The sequence below is a fragment of the Phasianus colchicus genome, chromosome 4 (genome assembly GCF_987193195.1).
Source record: "Phasianus colchicus chromosome 4, bPhaCol1.hap1.1, whole genome shotgun sequence".
Lineage (NCBI taxonomy): Eukaryota > Metazoa > Chordata > Aves > Galliformes > Phasianidae > Phasianus > Phasianus colchicus.
The window spans coordinates 46,159,351-46,169,270 of record NC_143439.1 but is presented as its reverse complement, the minus strand read 5'-3'; the positions used below and the strand labels follow the sequence as shown (position 1 = coordinate 46,169,270).

General features: G+C 37.3%; 1 protein-coding gene across 13 annotated transcripts in view; it reads left to right on the top strand.

Annotated features, from left to right (window-relative positions):
• TRMT9B (tRNA methyltransferase 9B (putative)) overlaps positions 1 to 9,920 on the top strand; it is a 106,434-nt gene that overhangs the window by 1,111 nt on the left and 95,403 nt on the right. For 4 of the 13 annotated variants that reach the window (XR_004166180.2, XR_016466164.1, XR_016466165.1 and 1 more), the window contains exons 1-2: positions 221 to 418; positions 5,261 to 5,310. The gene's annotated coding sequence lies outside the window, so the exon portion shown is untranslated. The other 9 variants (XR_016466168.1, XR_016466166.1, XM_090139412.1 and 6 more) reach the window with 5 other exon arrangements.

The window sequence follows — 9,920 nt, the reverse complement described above, 5'->3', positions numbered from 1 at the left end:
ATCCCCCTGCCCCACCCCGCTCCCGCCCCTTTCAAACGTCTCCGCGCGCCCTCGCCCCGCCGCTTACATAAAGGACCGCGTCAGCTGATGGCCGGGCCGGCTCGCCATTGGTGGGCGCTCCAGGGGCGGGAGCGAGGCCGTTACAAAACGCCGCGCCGCGCGCGCGTTCCGTAACAGGGTGGGAGGGGCGGGGCTGGCGCCGGGTGGACTGGGCGTGAGTCAGGCGGGGGGCGGGCTCGCGTGGGTGGGCGCGTGCGGCCGTTAGGGAGCGAGCGTTGGGTATCGCCCACAGCTCTGTTCCCTCGCGGAGGGGAGCGGGATGGGGGGGGCGGGCGGCTGCTGGAGAAGGGGTCGGTCCCGTGGTCTCGGGTTGCGGCTCCTATAGGCGCTGCCGCTCCTCGGAGCGTCTCCAGCTCCGGTGAGGGTCGGGCGCTAGCAGTGCTGCTGGGGGCGGTGCGACGGGGAGCAGCCGATTTTCTCGAACGCTTTTTGTTGGCTGTGTATCGTGCCTGTAGGGGGGGGGGCGATGCGGTCGCTGGTCAGGTAATGCCGGAACTGCCGGTCGGTGCAGAGCATCTCCAGTTTTTCGGGAGCGTAAAATAGCGAGCCCGGTGCTTTTGGGCAGTCCCTGATCTCTGCCTAAAGCGTAACCGCAGCCCGTTTTGATGGAGGAATGTTTTGGGTTTCTACGTGTTTGTTAGCCTCTAAAGAAAGCGTGGAGTCCTTGTCGCGGCGTCCGGCTGTGTTGTCGGAACTGATTCCCTCTCAAGCCCATCCTTTGCGTTTACAGTGCCCTTCTGCTTCCTGAACTCAAATACAAAAGATGCTTTGGGAGTTGAAATATCAAGGGAGAACGGCTTCTAAATGTGGAGAGATAGCAGGCTTAACGTGATTGTTCATTAAAATGGTCGAAGTGAGTTAGGAAGTAACAGCCTAAGGGAAGATCAAAGTAAAAGGTGCTTGGAATGTGGACTTGAATGGTGGTGGAATAAGGTGGAATGGCTTGGATCATCATGGGTAGTTTCAGTGGTTTGGGGTCCTTTTTTAAGCTTGTGAGGAAATGTGAGGGCAAAGTTACAGGGAGACTAGCAGAGATTTCAAACAAAACTCTTTAGGAAATAGGGTGAATTGTCATCAAAGAGAGCAGCACTTTGTGTTTCATTTCAGATTAGATTGCCCATGGAAACAGAAAAACAGAGCAACATTCAGGGGGTTGTGGAAATTCATTGAAAAGCTGGAGTTAGGATGATAATAAAGTAGAAATACAACCCCCCTCTCACCATTTCCAATGAATTTTTTTGAAAGTTCACATGTTAACATTCACACTGGTCATTTGAACAGTATTGTCAGCTTCAAATCAGCTTTTTTTTTTTTTTTTTTTTGTTCCCAGATTACAAGAATAAAATAGACCTTTGCTAACTGGGGTGTCTTAGAGCAGAAGAGCAGAGGTTTATCCCATTGTCCTCCACTTCAAATCAATTAAAAACAGTGAGAGACGAGAGTTTGGATTGGATGGATGAATGGGTTGATAGGGAGCCTGACACTCTCCTGCTCCCACCAGTTTTAGAAATCTATCTTTAGTATCTTCCTTCACAGCTTATTCTTTATGTGAGTAGTACTTACTGTCACTGTAAGCCTTTACTGTCTGCTCATGTTTGTGACACATTCTGTTCTACATTCGTAGTTGTCCTCATTTCTCTTGGAAATTCAGGACTTCATGCATCCAAAAAACACTGTCTAGATTTAGATAGAAAAAGTTTTTTTCTTGTCCTGTGTGATTGCAGAAAGGCACTGAAGCATTTCACTAAGACTTCAAATATGTTGTTAAATACATCAGCAGTGTGTTGCAGGTAGGGAAAGTCAGAAAATTTTGGAGCATGGCGCATTAGGGTTGGGCTCAAGATGTGTTGAAAGAAGTTCATAGTAAAGAATCTCTTACATAAAATTAATCACTTCCTTGTCAGGAAATTCCCAGGACACGGATCTCTGGAATGTGGCACATTACAGATTTGACTGTATGTTCACCTTGTCCTAATTTTTAGATGCACATTTTTGATCACTCTTGGAAGCGGGATACTAGGCCTTGTTAAACCATGCTATTATCCAGTGTGGTTATACTTGCATATTTAAGTTACGTTTGTTCCTTCAAGCCTAGTTTTGGGTGCAGTATTCTATCACTGGCATGCCTAACTGAACAAGAAAAAACTCAGTTTTCTCATATTTCACTGCATTACTATCAGAATGTGATGGTTATGTAAGAGGGGAATAAAAGATCTGCAGCTTTTTACTAGATTAGATAACACACATAGTTCCACCAGCACTTGATTAAAAATAACACATGCGAGGTTTTTTTTTTTCCCCACTGTAGGATGAGATAAATAATACTTTCAGACAACAACACATATCCCTGCAGTTGCACAGTTTGTGTGGGCTGTTCTAAGAAGGACTCCAGGGATTGTCCTTCCCCTGCCTTCTGTAGAGCAGAATTCTACAACTGCTTGTGTAAGTCTTGGTTGTCCTCATTCAGGAGGGCACCTGCAAAATGTCATGCCTTCAAAACAGTGAGGTAAAATCATTGCTTGTGATTTCAAGCTATTGATTTGATGTTTCTGTAAGCAATTCCTTGTACACATAGCGTGTGCAGTCTGATTAAATATAAGATGACCATAAGATAGTGTTTTAATTTGTCTTTAATTATGCCTCTTGTAAATTATATAAAATCTTGATTCAAGGTTTTCAGAAATAAACAGCACTGTAAACAAAATGAAGCAAAACCAACGCAGGCTGAGGGAACAGGCAGTAGCAGGCAGTGGGCCTGAAGCTTAATGCCTGGAAATCCGGAGCTGTGTCTGACAGTCTCTCTTGATGTTTATCCCAAGAAAAAAGTAGTTAATCCAAGGAAAGTTGCTCTGTCTCATCAGAAATGTGGTAATTGCTTTCCAGCTATTTTCCCTCTATTTCTTTAAAGCTGTTGTAAATTTTGCTAGGGTATGTACAGAAAATAAAACTAGTTGGAGATTCAATTAGGTAAAATAATGTTCATACTTTTTAAATTTTTAAATGTTACTGTTCCTAAGAGTGAATTGTTCTGCTAAGAAACTATTAATGCCCTTTCTTAGGGAAAAAAAAAAAAAAAAAGGCAAATATAAGAAAGAATATATCAAACTGTACTTAGAAAAATCTTGAACTTCTGAAGACCTTAGTGATCTTTGAACTGCTTCAGATGTGGCTAAGAAATAATGAATCCTTAGATGCAACTCAGTTTTGTTTCAGTTTGTTCTTTGTTGCTTGGCAGACTTTTTGGAGCTTTAATAACGTAGCTCCGGCAGGCAGAATTCTAAGTGCAAAAAAGCTCAGCATTTCTGCAGTAAAGCAAGTAGTGACCTTTGTGCAGTACAGCCTTTAGTAGAAGTATGTTTTAAACTCTTTTTTTAGGCATGAGCTGCAACAAAGTTGCTTTTGCAGCTGGGCCTTTAATGTTAAGGTCAGCTTATCAGATCCAGACAGCTACAGCTATCTCTGGCATTTTTGTGCAGTACTGCAGTGTGGGTTTTTCAAGAAATTCTAACTCTCTTCTAACTAACTTCTGAAATAGGGCACTCATGAAGTTATTTAATTACACTTACTAATTATGATAGCACTATCGAATAGAAAAAAAGCCACTACAGATGGAATAAATGGTTAACTACATGTTAGGTAAGGATTCCATGAAAAAATAAAAGGAAGGCAAAGCATAACAGAGCTGAAAATATCAGCAAAAGACATATGCAGATCCAATAAAGGACTTGCATACCTAAAGCAAGCTTTAAGAGGAATGTAAGTACCGAGGTCCTAAAAAGAGCTCTAAGAAATCTCACACAGCTGCTGCCTAACTGAGAAGATGCCTGAAGTCGGAAGACCTTTTAATTTATATCCCTAGATTGTCTAGGGATTTACTTCTGCAGCAGCTAGAACAGTTCAGCACTTACTCTTCAATCAGTACTGTCTTCAACTGAGTTGTCAAAGTGACTCTACTTTGTCAGTGTTTTCAGGCCCCACCAAACCTGCTATTGTATTCAGAGGTTCTTAAAGTTAGGTGTATCTGCTTGCTTTTCACATTTATGTGAAGGATGATGAGATGGAGTAACTTTTTATTTAACAACCTATCTTCAATTACGTGTCTGAGCTGGAAGATTCAGTGTGGTTCTATCTGAGAGTTTTCAAACTTGTCTCATCTCTCCAAGTAATTTATCCTGAAGTGTGACAGCGTGAATTTAAATTGTCTTGGGAGTATTAATTAGAGATGAGAATGTCACTTCCTTCTGAATGCCCTATTCTTTGGGATAAATCTCACATGTTATTTCTGTCTCTATAGACTTTGGATCCTTTTCTTCTCAGTGGCACAACTTTAACAGGAACAGAGCAGAGTCATCTTTGTTTTTAATATCCTATCTCTTGTTGGATAGAATCACTTTTCTGACATATATTGATTTAAATCTTTTTGGTTTAATGGGATCATGCAATAGCAATGGGTTGCTGTATGAAAGGTGTTTTTCTTCCTTCTGTTTCCTTGGCCACGATTTAACAGAATGATAGTTGGATCCTACAGTTAGAGAGGATTGTGGAGAGGACACATAAGTGTCTTGTCCTGAGTTAAGTTTCCAAGGGCTTGCAGTAGCACTGCTGCCCTTTCTGCAGGCTGGCGTTAGGTGGCTGTGATGCCTTGGGGTGCTACCACCTCCTCATATGTACTAAGTGGCATAGCTGGGTATTTCATGTGGATTTCTAAACTTTTATTGGGAAAGGAAAATGGAAAAAAAAAAAAATTGGAATTGCATAATTCTTGTGTCCAGATAACTCATTCCTTTAGTGGTGCTGGGATTAAATGTATTCCCATCAAAAATGATAGTCACACTTAACTATTGATATGGGTGTGTATGTGTATGGTTTTATATATATTAGCATCAATTGCTGTTGATGAGCAAGATTCAGTAGTCTGATCTAATGATTATATTTTGGAGTTGTGAAAATACAATGACCATCTTGAAGACACGAATTTGAATTGCTTGTTTCCCTGTTCTCGTGTTCACTTTTTCCCCCATGTGTGATATCCAGTATAGAGCTATAAAGGTATGCATTTCAAAAGATAGCAGAATTTTTCTACACTTGCAGGACATTACAATTCTAAATGTGATCAAGAAGTTTTTATTCTAGGCTTCTCTGGTTTGAAAACCTTGTTTAGCTCCAGGTATGATACAATTAATGTTTGTCTTCTCTTTAGGAAGAGAATCTTGGACTGATTGGACTTCTTCCTTCTGCTATTGTTGCCTGGTAGGAGATTCACTTAATCAATAGATTAATAAAATAGCTAAATTTGAAGTGGAAAAGCTTGTTTTTGCTCCTATCAATATAGACTGGCATATATTGTAATAATTCAAATTGTCATGACTTGACAGCTTTAAATACTGAATTTAAAGAGATACAGAGCACTGTCTAGTCGTATTTATTCTTGATGTTCAAGTGCTTTTAATACAGAACTACAAACTGAATAATGAACAAAAAGCAGAGTAGTTAAAGTAGAACTAAAAAGGCTTTCATTAAGGAAGGAATTGCTTTTACAAAAATGTTTCACTAAGAAAGTATGCAAAACAAGTAACTCAGCCAGCATTTATTTTCAGTTTATCAGCATGTTTTCTGCTAGCTGAAAGTTACTGACTTATGATTTTATTGAATATGCTAAAGGTTTTTGTTTGTTTGTTTGTTTGTTTAGTATTAATGATTCACAGCAAAGAAAAAGGATAAGCTGGTTATTTATAAATGAATATAGAGCAAAAGCTCAAGATAATGATTGGGATTTGTGTTCTGCTACAATTTGGTATTTGAACAACAATTGATTCTGATATCTTTTTAAATATTATCTAATATGTTTCTTGTTATATATACTTATATATGTTCTCTAATACATCCTTGTGGTCAAGTTGGGTACTTTGCATCTACTTATGATCATCCTCTGAGATACTTAGTTTTGAATATATATTGTCAAATAAAGTTCTTTTGATTTCTAACAATTATTGATATTCATTCTTATACCCTTAAAGAAAAAAAATTGCTGTCATTATATTGTATTTGTATTAAAAATACACCAGTGCTATACAGGATTTTTTTCTTTCCATGTTAAGGGTGATACTCGTTATACTTGATATCTCAAAAGGAAGAAAAAATTTATCTTTTTTGGGTAGTCAATAATAGTTGTGGAAGTAATTTCAATCTATCTGTGTACTGATTTTAAGAAATGCACATAGAAATTACTTTGCAGCCTACTCACAATGCTAAGTGGCAAAAACCCCACATATCTTATTACCACTGGAATGTACCTCAGCCTGGGATATGGTATAAAATGAGACTGTCGAGTACCTCTACCTCCAGTGTAAGCTGGTTGTGCTAATTCTAGATAAATCATTGGATTTCGAGATAGTTAATGATAAAGTAACCTGTCTTTGAAAATTAAAAAGTAGTTAATACAGGTACAACTTGGATTTACTTATTCTCTTTAGATTAACTGTTTAGGCTCAAAGGAGTATGCTCCTTGTCTTAAATATTTATTAACTGTTTTTTTTAATAGAGTTTATATGATCTTTTTATTATCTAATGAGTGCTCCTTCTTCAGAAATTCTGTAATACTAGGCAACTGTTTCTGGTCAATAAGAATAGAATATTTTTCAAAGACTATGAATAGTACTCTTTACTGAATCTAGTGTTGTATGAAGAAAATGAGCCGGATGAAAATTGGTTAATTTAAACTTAAGGTGCAAAAAAACATTTATTCAAATAGATGTCCTGTTTGGCAATAGTTTGGTGAATTTTCTTGTTTATTTCAATTCTTTGGTATCCTGTTTCTGCTTTGACTTATATCTCTTTTCTATGTCCTCCATACTTCTTGAACATTAGTAGCATCACACAGCGCATTGTACACTGTAAGCTGGGTTATTACATACATTTTGTCAGTCTTTTGTACAATGTGGTGCAGCAAATGTTCTCCTCTATATCACTTCTGACAAAGGTGGTTGTTTGCAGGCTTGAATTCAGAGTCTATCTGTTTGTTTGGTTTTTCCAACAGAGCACTACATCATACAGCAGAAAAGCGAGTAAGCTAAAATGAGTAAATGAAACATGAGCTGAGTAAAGAACATTTACTTCTGGGCTCAGGCTGTTGCCCACAAATGATTGATGTAGAGACAAAAGAGTACTTCATTTCCTAACTAGATTCTAGTCAGTAACAAAATCAAAGAACGTGGGTATCTTTTTTTTTTTTTTTTTTTTTTTTCCAGTATGCATTTGTGCAAATCTGTCTATGCAATGGTACAAAGTTTCAGTGATATGAATTGAGGCTGGTCACATTTTCTCAAAGGTATCTCTGTAGTGAAAGTAGCCCATCCAAAATTATCTTCACTGTATCTTCAGTCCTTGTCACACATTACAGAAGCATTAAATTTTATGGATCACGCGTAAGGATCTGTGTCCTTCAACTCCTGATTGTCCAAAAGTTATATGGAAACAGCTGAAAGATCATGATATGCCCATGAGTGTGAGTGTATCTTTTAAAGCACATTGCTTGATATTTTACTGGTCTTTGTACTTCTCTCTCTAATTTTAAAAGAAAGAAAATCCTACCAAAAAATCCCACAATCCTTTAAGTGAGCAGCTTATCTTTTTGTTTTTCAGGAGTTTGTTGGCACTCTGTGTCCATTTCCTGTTTGCTTTTCTCTGAACTCCAGTTATGTTAGGTCATTACAGAAGAAATATTTAAAATCAAACATAATTTAGTGTAACTTTACCAATATGTCATATTCACTTACAGTGTTTATGTAAATATTGTTTGATGTTACTATCACATTTCAATTTATTACCTTCCATGGAGTAATATCTGATGACTGAACTATGTACTTCACTGCTTCAGTATTTTCTTCCTGTAATATTAGCCAGTTTGGGTAGGAATGCAGTGTAGCTTTATTATAGTGTTTCCATTTAGTGAACTGTTCTGAGAACAAGCCTGGGCAAAATACCAACCTAACAGGGCCACAGTGCTTCTGTTACTTGCACTAACGTGTTACTTGAGTTACCTGTTCATTTATGTGAATGGTGTACTTTTATAATCATCTCTTTTATTCTCAGCTCAGAAATAATAATTTAAAGTTTGTTTGTCTGCAGCAGTAAAAAGAAGAGATATATTGAAGATTTTGCAAAACCTAAAACCAAACAGGATCAAGCTTTTTCCTTGCTAATCCTCTGCAGAAGTATAATTTTTGTGGTTTTTTTATTGTATACCTTTGTAATGTTTCTTCTAGACAGTTGATTTTATATGCTGTATATGAAAGAAGACAAAGGAAAGGAAACAAGGACTTTTTTTTTGAAGCAGAAATAAAGAAGTTATATTCTTATACCTCCCTTTTTTTTTTTTTTTCCTGAAATTTTGAGAATCCAGTCAAGAGAACTTGGGTCATTTAAGTATCTGACCAAGTGATGTATAAGTATCTCACTGTGATGCTTTATGCAAGCCAGCCTCCATAAGCATTAATCTTAATACAACAGTTTTCTCTGTATTCCTACGGAAGACTAGGATACACTGAATAAAATTTTTTCCATCTCTTTTAAAGCATAATATGTCTGATGCCTAGACAACAAGAAATTCATAATACCTAAATATGATACTATAGTGATAAATGTAGGCACTAGATTGAGGTTTCAGTCCTCCTGTAAAAACTGTTTTCAACTAAGAAGCAAATACAGCTAAGTTGTCACATTCAATCATCATATCTGTTCTCTTTTACAAATTAGATACTATATTAGAGTATCTGAAAGCATCTTATAGTAGTTTTCTGAGCACTTATGTTAGATAAGTTAACATTAGTGTGTTTTTTGAATGGGTGAACTGAAGTTTGTTGAAACTGGTTGGTTTTGTTCTTTTTGTTGCTTATTTTTGTTTTTTGTTTTTTTTTCTTGCTGTACAGTAAATTTAGCAATAGCTTATTATTTGAACTGCTGACATACTAGAAGGTAGACTCTCATGTCTGGCAGTGGAACTCTGTTGACACAGAAGCTACAGCATGTTCTGATTTCAGATTTGTAAGACACCTAGGGCTAGTATTATAAAGCCCTACCTCTCACTCACTGCATTCATGCTCTTCACTAGAGAGCTAAAAAAGCTGACAAGCTGTTGTCATCGTTTTCCTTTGTGATGCATTGCAGTATCTTGTTATGAAGTACTTGGTTGTGTCTTGGGGCTCTCAACCGTGAAGATTTGATGTAGGATTCAATGTGCCAACATTCATCACTCCTGTAATATTTCTTCCTCCCACTTGTACTGCTTTAACACCTTAATTCCTTAGCCACAAATCTAAGCCAAAACAACATAGACTAGATGTAAATATTAATTCTTAATTGTAGAAATAAAAGTTGCAATATGATTTTATTTAAACATTTATTTAAAAATATTTTGGGATGTTTTTTGATACCTGGATTACCTTGATAAAATTCTAAGCAGAATAATCCGATGTTTGCAGTACCAATGCCTAAAGACTAAAGGGACTAAAAGACTTTCAGAATGCATGTGGTTTGCAACATCATTAACAAGATTAATAGTCAGGCCAGTAATTGATTTCTACTCATACTACTGGGACTGAGCTGTTCCTATTCTCACTGAAATCACCTTTCTCCAGGCAATATGAGTAGTAATGTGCTATAGTAAAGCTGAAACAAATCTCTAGTCTTGATAATGTTTCATTTTAAGACAATGACTATCTTTCTTAGGTCTCAGTAGAAAGTCATAATGCTTTTATCTGTTCTTACTGTAAATAATCTGGAATAACTGATTTTAAGCGATCTTGCTTAATGTAACTAATTATCATTGCTTTTAAATAAGCATTTTCATTTATACAATATAA